This window comes from Oncorhynchus keta, chromosome 23, assembly GCF_023373465.1.
Source record: "Oncorhynchus keta strain PuntledgeMale-10-30-2019 chromosome 23, Oket_V2, whole genome shotgun sequence".
Lineage (NCBI taxonomy): Eukaryota > Metazoa > Chordata > Actinopteri > Salmoniformes > Salmonidae > Oncorhynchus > Oncorhynchus keta.
The window spans coordinates 43,911,058-43,921,140 of NC_068443.1; the positions used below are offsets into that span (position 1 = coordinate 43,911,058).

At 44.0% G+C, this 10,083-nt stretch overlaps 1 pseudogene; it reads left to right on the top strand.

Annotated features, from left to right (window-relative positions):
- Positions 1 to 8,101, top strand: LOC118401646 (uncharacterized; annotated as a pseudogene).
- The last annotated feature ends 1,982 nt before the right edge of the window (positions 8,102 to 10,083 follow it).

Sequence of the window (10,083 nt, forward strand, 5' to 3'; positions counted from 1 at the left end):
ATGTACGCTACCCGCCTGTGCAGCTCAGGAGGTGGGGGAGGAGGAGGGGGAAAGCCAGGGCACTGGCCGGGCCTGGGGGGTAGAGGGCTGCCCATGCTGGAGAACCACCACCCCCACCACGTGCACACTCCAACCCCCAGCTACCCGCTCCCTCTACCAGGGGCCCCACTTCCACAGTCACCAGCAGCACTACCACCCGCACCTGCCCCCCCCTCCTCCGCCTCCCCACATCCCTCTGTATGCCGACCGGCACCACCACCGCTGGCAACAAGAAGAAGACGTGGAACTTCATCCACGAGAAGATGAGCTACGACACCTTCTTCACCATGAAGAGGCTGATAGAGCGCTCGCATCGGGGCGATGAGGTGCTGCGCTGGGTGACGCAGAACCCGGGCAAGATCTCGCACAACCACTACCCCATCGCCCTGCAGAAGATCGGCCAGCTACTACAGGCCGGGGCTGCAGGAGGGGACGGTGGTGACTCAGAGGCAGCCCTGGTTCCCATACCCGGTGGAGGAGCTGAGAACGAAGGCAGACAGATCCTGGAGCACCAGGATTTCCAGACACTGTGCAACGCCATCGTGAGCGACTGTGTCAAGTTCGACAACTTCAGTATCGTCAACTGCCTGTGGGTTATTGTCCTAGTGTATCCATCTACTGGGTTATTGTCCTAGTGTATCTATCTACTGGGTTATTGTCCCAGTGTATCCATCTACTGGGTTATTGTCCTAGTGTATCCATCTACTGGGTTATTGTCCTAGTGTATCCATCTACTGGGTTATTGTCCTAGTGTATCCATCTACTGGGTTATTGTCCTAGTGTATCCATCTACTGGGTTATTGTCCTAGTGTATCCATCTACTGGGTTATTGTCCTAGTGTATCCATCTACTGGGTTATTGTCCTAGTGTATCCATCTACTGGGTTATTGTCCTAGTGTATCCATCTACTGGGTTATTGTCCTAGTGTATCCATCTACTGGGTTATTGTCCTAGTGTATCCATCTACTGGGTTATTGTCCTAGTGTATCCATCTACTGGGTTATTGTCCTAGTGTATCCATCTACTGGGTTATTGTCCCAGTGTATCCATCTACTGGGTTATTGTCCTAGTGTATCCATCTACTGGGTTATTGTCCTAGTGTATCCATCTACTGGGTTATTGTCCTAGTGTATCCATCTACTGGGTTATTGTCCTAGTGTATCCATCTACTGGGTTATTGTCCTAGTGTATCCATCTACTGGGTTATTGTCCTAGTGTATCTATCTACTGGGTTATTGTCCTAGTGTATCCATCTACTGGGTTATTGTCCTAGTGTATCCATCTACTGGGTTATTGTCCTAGTGTATCCATCTACTGGGTTATTGTCCTAGTGTATCCATCTACTGGGTTATTGTCCTAGTGTATCCATCTACTGGGTTATTGTCCTAGTGTATCCATCTACTGGGTTATTGTCCTAGTGTATCCATCTACTGGGTTATTGTCCTAGTGTATCCATCTACTGGCTTATTGTCCTAGTGTATCTATCTACTGGGTTATTGTCCTAGTGTATCCATCTACTGGGTTATTGTCCTAGTGTATCCATCTACTGGGTTATTGTCCTAGTGTATCCATCTACTGGGTTATTGTCCTAGTGTATCCATCTACTGGGTTATTGTCCTAGTGTATCCATCTACTGGGTTATTGTCCTTGCCCACAATGACTCCAAAATCCTTCCAAACCGGAGATTTCACTCACGTACCACCTGTTTCCACTATGGTGTATTTCGTAACCTTTCTATTTCTCCAGTTACGTTAGCCGTTTTCACGTGAGCTACGCTATCCAGGAAAAGTAGGCCAAGCTTGGCAACGTATTCTCACGACGTGGGGGGGATGAAACATATATGTTTTCAGCACCACACGAATAATGGACAGTTCTCTGATTCACTGTGTACATCGCTTGTGCCCTACAAAATTATGCACTTCTCTGGTTTTACTATTTATAGTTATATGTTTGGGTAAAATTAACATTTTTTTGTTTTATTATATAAACTACTGACAACATTTCTCCCAAATTCCGAATAGAAATATTGTCATTTAGAGCATTTATTTGCAGAAAATGACAATTGGTCAGAATAACAAAAAAGATGCAATGTTGCCAGGTCAATCAAGGTGTGGATGGAGGACCACCAGATCAAGACCCTGTCATGGCCAGACCAATCTCCAGACCTGAAACCCATTGAAAACCTCTGGAATGTGATCAAGAGGAAGATGGATGGTCTCAAGCCATCAAACAAAGCCGAGCTGCTTGAATTCTTGCGCCAGGAGTGGCATAAAGTCACCCAACATCAATGTGAAAGACTGGTGGAGAGCAGGCCAAGACTCATAAAAGCTGGGTATTGAAAATCAAGGTTATTCCATCAAATATTGATTTCTGAACTCTTCCTAAGTTAACATTACTATTGTGTTTAAAAATGAATATGAACTTATTTTCTTATTTTTCATTATTCGAGGTCTGACAACACTATCTTTTTTGTTATTTTGACCAGTTGTCAATTTCTGCTAATAAATGCTCTAAATGACAATATTTCTATTTGGAAATTTGGGAGAAATGTTGTCAGTAGTTTATAGAATAAAACAGAAATGTTCATTTTACCCGAGTTCTCCCTATCCGGACAGGGACAGGGACCTCCCCAGAAGGATCCGCAGCCGTGACAGCCCTCACTTCAGACTTTCAAAAGTTCTCCCCCTTCGCCCCACTAGAGGTAGGGAGGGACCAGCGACCCGTCGAGAGGGGATGATGCGGTGAACTTTGTGCCCTACCACATGCAGCGAGGGGCAAACCCTTCCTCGGCCCAGAGGACGGGCCCTAACGGCGGGGGCCCTCTGGACTACAACCCTTACTACACGTCGGCTGACTACTACTCCAGCCTGGCCAAGGAGCACTCTCTGGAGAGCCAAGACAGCTCCACGCTCAGCAGCCCTCCCTCAGACAGCCTGGCACATCCAGGGGCCTCCGGGGTAGGGGGATCTGCCACGGCTGCCCCCAATTCCCTCTTCCAATTCTCCATTGGAAAAATCCTGAAGGATGAGGCAGGGGTGCAGGTGGGGCCCGGCGAGTCAGGGGCTCAACTGCGAGCTTCCTGCAATTCTATGAGGCAAACGGGGACGTGAAGCCCACCTCACCACTTCAACTGCACCCGGCTGATCGAGCTGGGGACCAGCGGCAGCTCAAGAGGTCAGTGCTGATGGGCTTCCCAAATCTGTCCAGTCAGATTTCTATCCTTATATACTACAACTAAATGCTTGATAATACATCAGTGGAGCAATGCAAGTTACCGAATAACTTTAAGACTGTTTTGCTGGCAGGTCTGCTATCTTTCTACCGTCTTTTGCCACTTGTGTGAATAAGGAATTTATTTCTAAATGAGAAATCATTTGGTAATCGCTATGTGCCTTTCTTCTTTCAGAGTGGTTATGTCGGTGAATGACAAGTGGCACTACTGTCACAACTCTGAGGTGCTGGTGGGCTCCCGGGCCATGAGAGACCGTCACCTGCTGCTCCTGGGATACGTCATTCTGCAGGTGAGCCCATACCATTTAAACCATCTTAAAAACAACATTTAAAAAAATAAATGAATAAGTATATATATATATATATATATATATATAGACCACATTTTAAACATCTTACAACCACATTTCAACCAAATGTCAGTATCCCTTTACCTCCATTACAATCATCCGATGGCGCTTTTGAATTGGCAACTGCTACCAGGTAACTGGTCCACTAATGGTCCGCTTTGCCCAATAAGTATAAAACGAACAGTGTTACTGACATCCCTCCTTGTGTTCCTCTGTTGTTCCTCTATTCCACAGCTGCCCTATCATGAAGTGGAGAAGCTGAATGGTATAGAGGAGGTGAAGCAGTACCTCCACAAAAAGCTCCTGGAGGTCCCCTTATGACAACAAAAGACTGTGTGTTGAGTGTGTGTTTGTGTGCGCGAGTGTATGCCATTTTTGGCGGCTTGGAATAGGACGGTTATTGGTGGGATTGGGAAAGGGGGCTTTGTTTGAGGTGGGAGACAAACCCTGGTCAAAGTCTAAAACGGAAGAGTTTCTGGCAACTTGCATTTATCAAAATGGCGCCAGCCTATATTGCAACCAGTCAGGTCCCCAGTTGATGGCATGTGTAGTGTGAGGTCCCCAGTTGATGGCATGTGTAGTGTCAGGTCCCCAGTTGATGGCATGTGTAGTGTGAGGTCCCCAGTTGATGGCATGTGTAGTGTCAGGTCCCCAGTTGATGGCATGTGTAGTGTGAGGTCCCCAGTTGATGGCATGTGTAGTGTGAGGTCCCCAGTTGATGGCATGTGTAGTGTGAGGTCCCCAGTTGATGGCATGTGTAGTGTCAGGTCCCCAGTTGATGGCATGTGTAGTGTGAGGTCCCCAGTTGATGGCATGTGTAGTGTCAGGTTGCCACGCTTGTTGTCAATGCAATCTTGTCATTGTCACTTCACAACGGTTCAAATCTAATTTTATTGGTCACGTACACATAATTTGCTAATGTTATCGCAAGTGTAGCAAAATACTTATGTTCATAGCTTCAACAGTACAGTAATGCCTAAAAATACAAAAACAGTACAAAAAAACAGTGCAAATCTAAAAGAAAGGAATTAAGAACGAAATAAATATTAGAACGAGCAATGTCAGTCCGAAACCCCAAAAAATACACCATATATACAAAAGTATGTGGACACAATGAGTGGATTTGGCACAATGAGTGGATCTCAGCCCCACCTGTTGCTGAAAGGTGTATACAATCGAGCACACAGTCATGCAATCTCCATAGACAAACATTGGCAGTAGAATGGCTCAGTGACTTTCAACGTGGCACCGTCATAGGATGACACCTTTCCAACAAGTCAGTTCGTCAAATTTCTGCCCTGCTAAAGCTGCCCCGGTCAACTGTAAGTGCTGTTATTGTGAAGTGGAAACGTCTAGGAGCAACAATGGTTCAGCCGCAAATTGGTAGGTCACACACGCTGATAGAACGAGACCGTTGAAGAGCGTAGCGCGTATAAATCATCTGTCCTTGGTTTCAACATTCACTACCGAGTTCCAAACTGCCTCTGGAAGCAACATCAGCACAAGAACCGTTCATCGGGTGCTTAATGAAATGGGTTTCCATGGCCGAGCAGCCACACACAAGCCTAAGATCACCATGCGCAATGCCAAGCTTCGGCTGGAGTGGTGAAAAGACTTTGGAGTAGGGGAAATCGTTCTCTGGAGTGATGAATCACGCTTCACCATCTGGCAGTCGGACAGACAAATCTGAGTTTGGCGGATGCCAGGAGAATGTTACCTACCCCAAAACATAGTGCCAACTGTAAAGTTTGGTGGAGGAGGAATAATGGTCTGGGGAGGTTTTTCATAGTTCGGGCCCCTTAATTCCGGTGGAGGGAAATGTTAATGCTGAAGCATATGACGACATTCAAGACGATTCTGTGCTTCCAATTTTGTGGCAACAGTTTGGGGAAGGCCCTTCCCTATTTTGACAATGCCCTCGTGCACAAAGCAAGGTTCGTACAGAAATGGTTTGCTGAGATCGGTGTGGAAGAATTTGATTGGCCTATGCAGAGCCCTTACCTCAACCTCATCGAATACCTTTGGGATGAATTGGAACGCTGGCTGCAAGCCAGGCCTAATCGCCCAACATCAGTGTCCAAGGGGGACCAACTCCATATTAATGCCCATGGTTTTGGAATGCAATGTTTAACAGGCAAGTGTCCATATACTTTTGGCCATGTAGTGTAGAAGCTGTTTTTTAGTCTCTCGGTCTTTGATGCACCTGTACTGTCTCCACCTTTTAGATGGTAAACAGGCCGTGGCTCGGGTGGCTGAGGTCCCGTGACACTGGTTGCTGTAGATGTCCTGGAGGTGATGCGTGGGCTCACAGCGCCACCCTCAGGAAAGCCTTGTGGGTGCGGACGGTGCAGTTGCCGTACCAGGCGGTGATACAGCCCGACAGGATTGCTCTCAATGGTAACATCTGTTGAAGTTAGTAGTTTTCTTAGGGGCCAAGCCAGATTTCTTCAGCCTCCTGAGGTTGTAGAGGCGCTGTTGATCATTTTAGATTTTGACCAGCGTATTTCTATAGTTCTAGTTTTGATCATGGTTTGGACGAGTGGGAAATAAGTTGTTGTTATTATTATTATTATTATAATAGTCATACGGAGATGACAATGTTCTGGCGGTGTATGAAAAAATAAGTCCCTTTTTAAAAGAAAAATATAAATGTTTTATTGAACTGCAGTTGTAACGCATGTTGGGACCGTGTGGTTCGGACGTCAGAACCAGAACCGGTCATTCGGATCAACTGGGTGACATGGGGTTTACTGAGACTAACAACTGAGTGACATGGGGTTTATTGAGACTAACAACTGGGTGACATGGGGTTTATTGAGACTAACAACTGGGTGACATGGGGTTTATTGAGACTAACAACTGGGTGACATGGGGTTTATTGAGACTAACAACTGGGTGACATGGGGTTTATTGAGACTAACAACTGGGTGACATGGGGTTTATTGAGACTAACAACTGGGTGACATGGGGTTTATTGAGACTAACAACTGGGTGACATGGGGTTTATTGAGACTAACAACTGGGTGACATGGGGTTTATTGAGACTAACAACTGGGTGACATGGGGTTTATTGAGACTAACAACTGGGTGACATGGGGTTTATTGAGACTAACAACTGGGTGACATGGGGTTTACTGAGACTAACAACTGGGTGACATGGGGTTTATTGAGACTAACAACTGGGTGACATGGGGTTTATTGAGACTAACAACTGGGTGACATGGGGTTTATTGAGACTAACAACTGGGTGACATGGGGTTTATTGAGACTAACAACTGGGTGACATGGGGTTTATTGAGACTAACAACTGGGTGACATGGGGTTTACTGAGACTAACAACTGGGTGACATGGGGTTTACTGAGACTAACAACTGGGTGACATGGGGTTTACTGAGACTAACAACTGGGTGACATGGGGTTTACTGAGACTAACAACTGGGTGACATGGGGTTTATTGAGACTAACAACTGGGTGACATGGGGTTTATTGAGACTAACAACTGGGTGACATGGGGTTTATTGAGACTAACAAATGGGACCTCTTGTGTTTTCTAATACTTGTGTGCAACGTATGGTCTGTAAATGAGGGATGAGGATGGATAAATTAAGTTAATGAAAAAAAAAGTGTTATATATTTTTGTCTTCACTAGAATGGCTTTTCCGTTGTCCAGAACTAAGCAATGCACGTTGGAGCATCTATTTTCTACTGGGTCTCTTTGTTTTGTCGTTGGTACTTAGGACATTCAATGAATGACTTCATTCAGAGAGGAATTTGTGATTCCTTAAGTGAGTTTCCACCATTGCATTGACAATGGGGAATTGCCAGACACCAGTCTAGTTAAATTAGGTGTATTGCTATGAAATAGACAAGTGAATACAGTTCATCTGAGAACCTTTTTGTTTTCTCAGTGGCATTTGAAATGGAAGCCTGGTTTTGCATGATTGAGGTAATGCGTTAAGTCATGCCGTGGTTTGCACGGACAAATTGGTGTTTGATACTGGACTTGCTGAAAATGACCCATTTTATTTCAAGTTGTCTCAAAGCGATACAAATATTTGTAGAGACAGTCCATTATCTTTTTACAGGATCGCAAAGACTTGGACTTTGTTAGGTAGGCAGAAATGGCTCGTGGGATTTGTAATTGTGTTTCCGCCCCTGTATTACTTGGTGTTTTGTCTTTGCTCTCAGTTTATGTAGCCGATCCGGAAGAGAATAGGGTAATGCCAAGGATTTATATTTACACTAGATGACTCCCATCTTGACACTCCCCAGGCAAAGCTAAATGCAATTGTTTTAAGGTCATACCAAGGATCATTTTACTATAAGACCCCTTGAAGTATGAAAAGAAAGTAAATTATTTGATAGAAGAAAGAAATGGGGCCTTACTACTTTTAGCCCATGCAAACGCATTGTATAACATTCACTACATGAAACAGCTAGCCCCCACCAAAAAAAAATGAAACAGCTAGCCCCCACCAAAAAAAAAAAATGAAACAGCTAGCCCCCCACCAAAAAAAAATGAAACAGCTAGCCCCACCAAAAAAAAAATGAAACAGCTAGCCCCCACCAAAATAAAATGAAACAGCTAGCCCCACCAAAAAAAAAAATGAAACAGCTAGCCCCCACCAAAAAAAAAATGAAACAGCTAGCCCCCACCAAAAAAAAATGAAACAGCTAGCCCCCCACCAAAAAAAATGAAACAGCTAGCCCCCACCAAAAAAAAAAAAATGAAACAGCTAGCCCCCACCAAAAAAAAAAAAAATGAAACAGCTAGCCCCCACCAAAAAATAAATAAATGAAACAGCTAGCCCCCACCAAAAAAAAATGAAACAGCTAGCCCCCACCAAAAAAAAAATGAAACAGCTAGCCCCCACCAAAAAAAAATGAAACAGCTAGCCCCACCAAAAAAAAATGAAACAGCTAGCCCCACCAAAAAAAAAAAAAAATGAAACAGCTAGCCCCCACCAAAAAAAAAAAAAATGAAACAGCTATCCCCCACCAAAAAAAAAATGAAACAGCTAGCCCCCCACCAAAAAAAATGAAACAGCTAGCCCCCACCAAAAAAAATGAAACAGCTAGCCCCCCACCAAAAAAAAAATGAAACAGCTAGCCCCCACCAAAAAAATGAAACAGCTAGCCCCCACCAAAAAAAAAAATGAAACAGCTAGCCCCACCAAAAAAAAATGAAACAGCTAGCCTCCCACCAAAAAAAAATGAAACAGCTAGCCCCACCAAAAAAAAATGAAACAGCTAGCCCCCACCAAAAAAAAAGAAACAGCTAGCCCCCACCAAAAAAAAAATGAAACAGCTAGCCCCACCAAAAAAAAAAAATGAAACAGCTAGCCCCCACCAAAAAAAAAAAATGAAACAGCTAGCCCCCACCAAAAAAAAATGAAACAGCTAGCCCCCACCAAAAAAAAAAAATGAAACAGCTAGCCCCCACCAAAAAAAAAAAAATGAAACAGCTAGCCCCCACCAAAAAAAAAAAATGAAACAGCTAGCCCCCACCAAAAAAAAAATGAAACAGCTAGCCCCCACCAAAAAAAAAAAATGAAACAGCTAGCCCCCACCCAAAAAAAATGAAACAGCTAGCCCCCACCCCCAAAAAAATGAAACAGCTAGCCCCCACCCAAAAAAAAATGAAAGCTAGCCCCCACCAAAAAAAAAATCTAAAGGAAGTTTGTTCTGAAGTGTCTGTCCCTTATGTGAAAGATCAGGATTTTTGTTTTTAAAAATGTTTACATGTATCTAACCCCTTTTTTCAACTGGTACCAGGGACCCTTCAGACAAAAACAACCGACATGTACCTGTTCGTGAGAGTCATCTTTCCATAGAGGGTTCATAATAGTGTGTGAGGAGATGGATTTTCAGGATGTCTTATGGTCTGACAAACACGGCGCTAGCCGTCTTTCACCGCAGATGTGAAAGCGTGACATAGGTGGACTGAGATACATCCAATGCATAAATAAACGGATGTTTTTATGTTGTGGACACCGACCTCACAGGGTTTATATTAATGAATGCATTTGTAAGGATCCATGGGCTGTTCTGAATGCTTGTTGCAAGTCTACAAAACACTGTAAATGCATTGTGCACAGGTGGCTGAGTGTTTATTTATTGGTATCACTCCTGGTACAGGGGATGTGTGTATGTGTATTATATCTGGGGAAAGACAAGTTTTGAGATTGTTTAAATATTGATATATGTCTGTATAAAAAAAAGCAACATGTCATTTTTGTTTCGTGAATTATGTACATTTTACGTAGACAGTATGAGCAATGGAAAATTGCATGACTTAGTTTTGAATTGACATTGATAAAACAGAATTTAAAAGGTGGACTATGCAGAAATCACTGCCATTTCCTGGTTGCAAATATTCTAATAGTTTGCCAAATAAAACAAGCTAGTGTAGAGAATCATTGTACCATCTAAACATCTGAGAAATATCTTGTCAGCTGTTTGA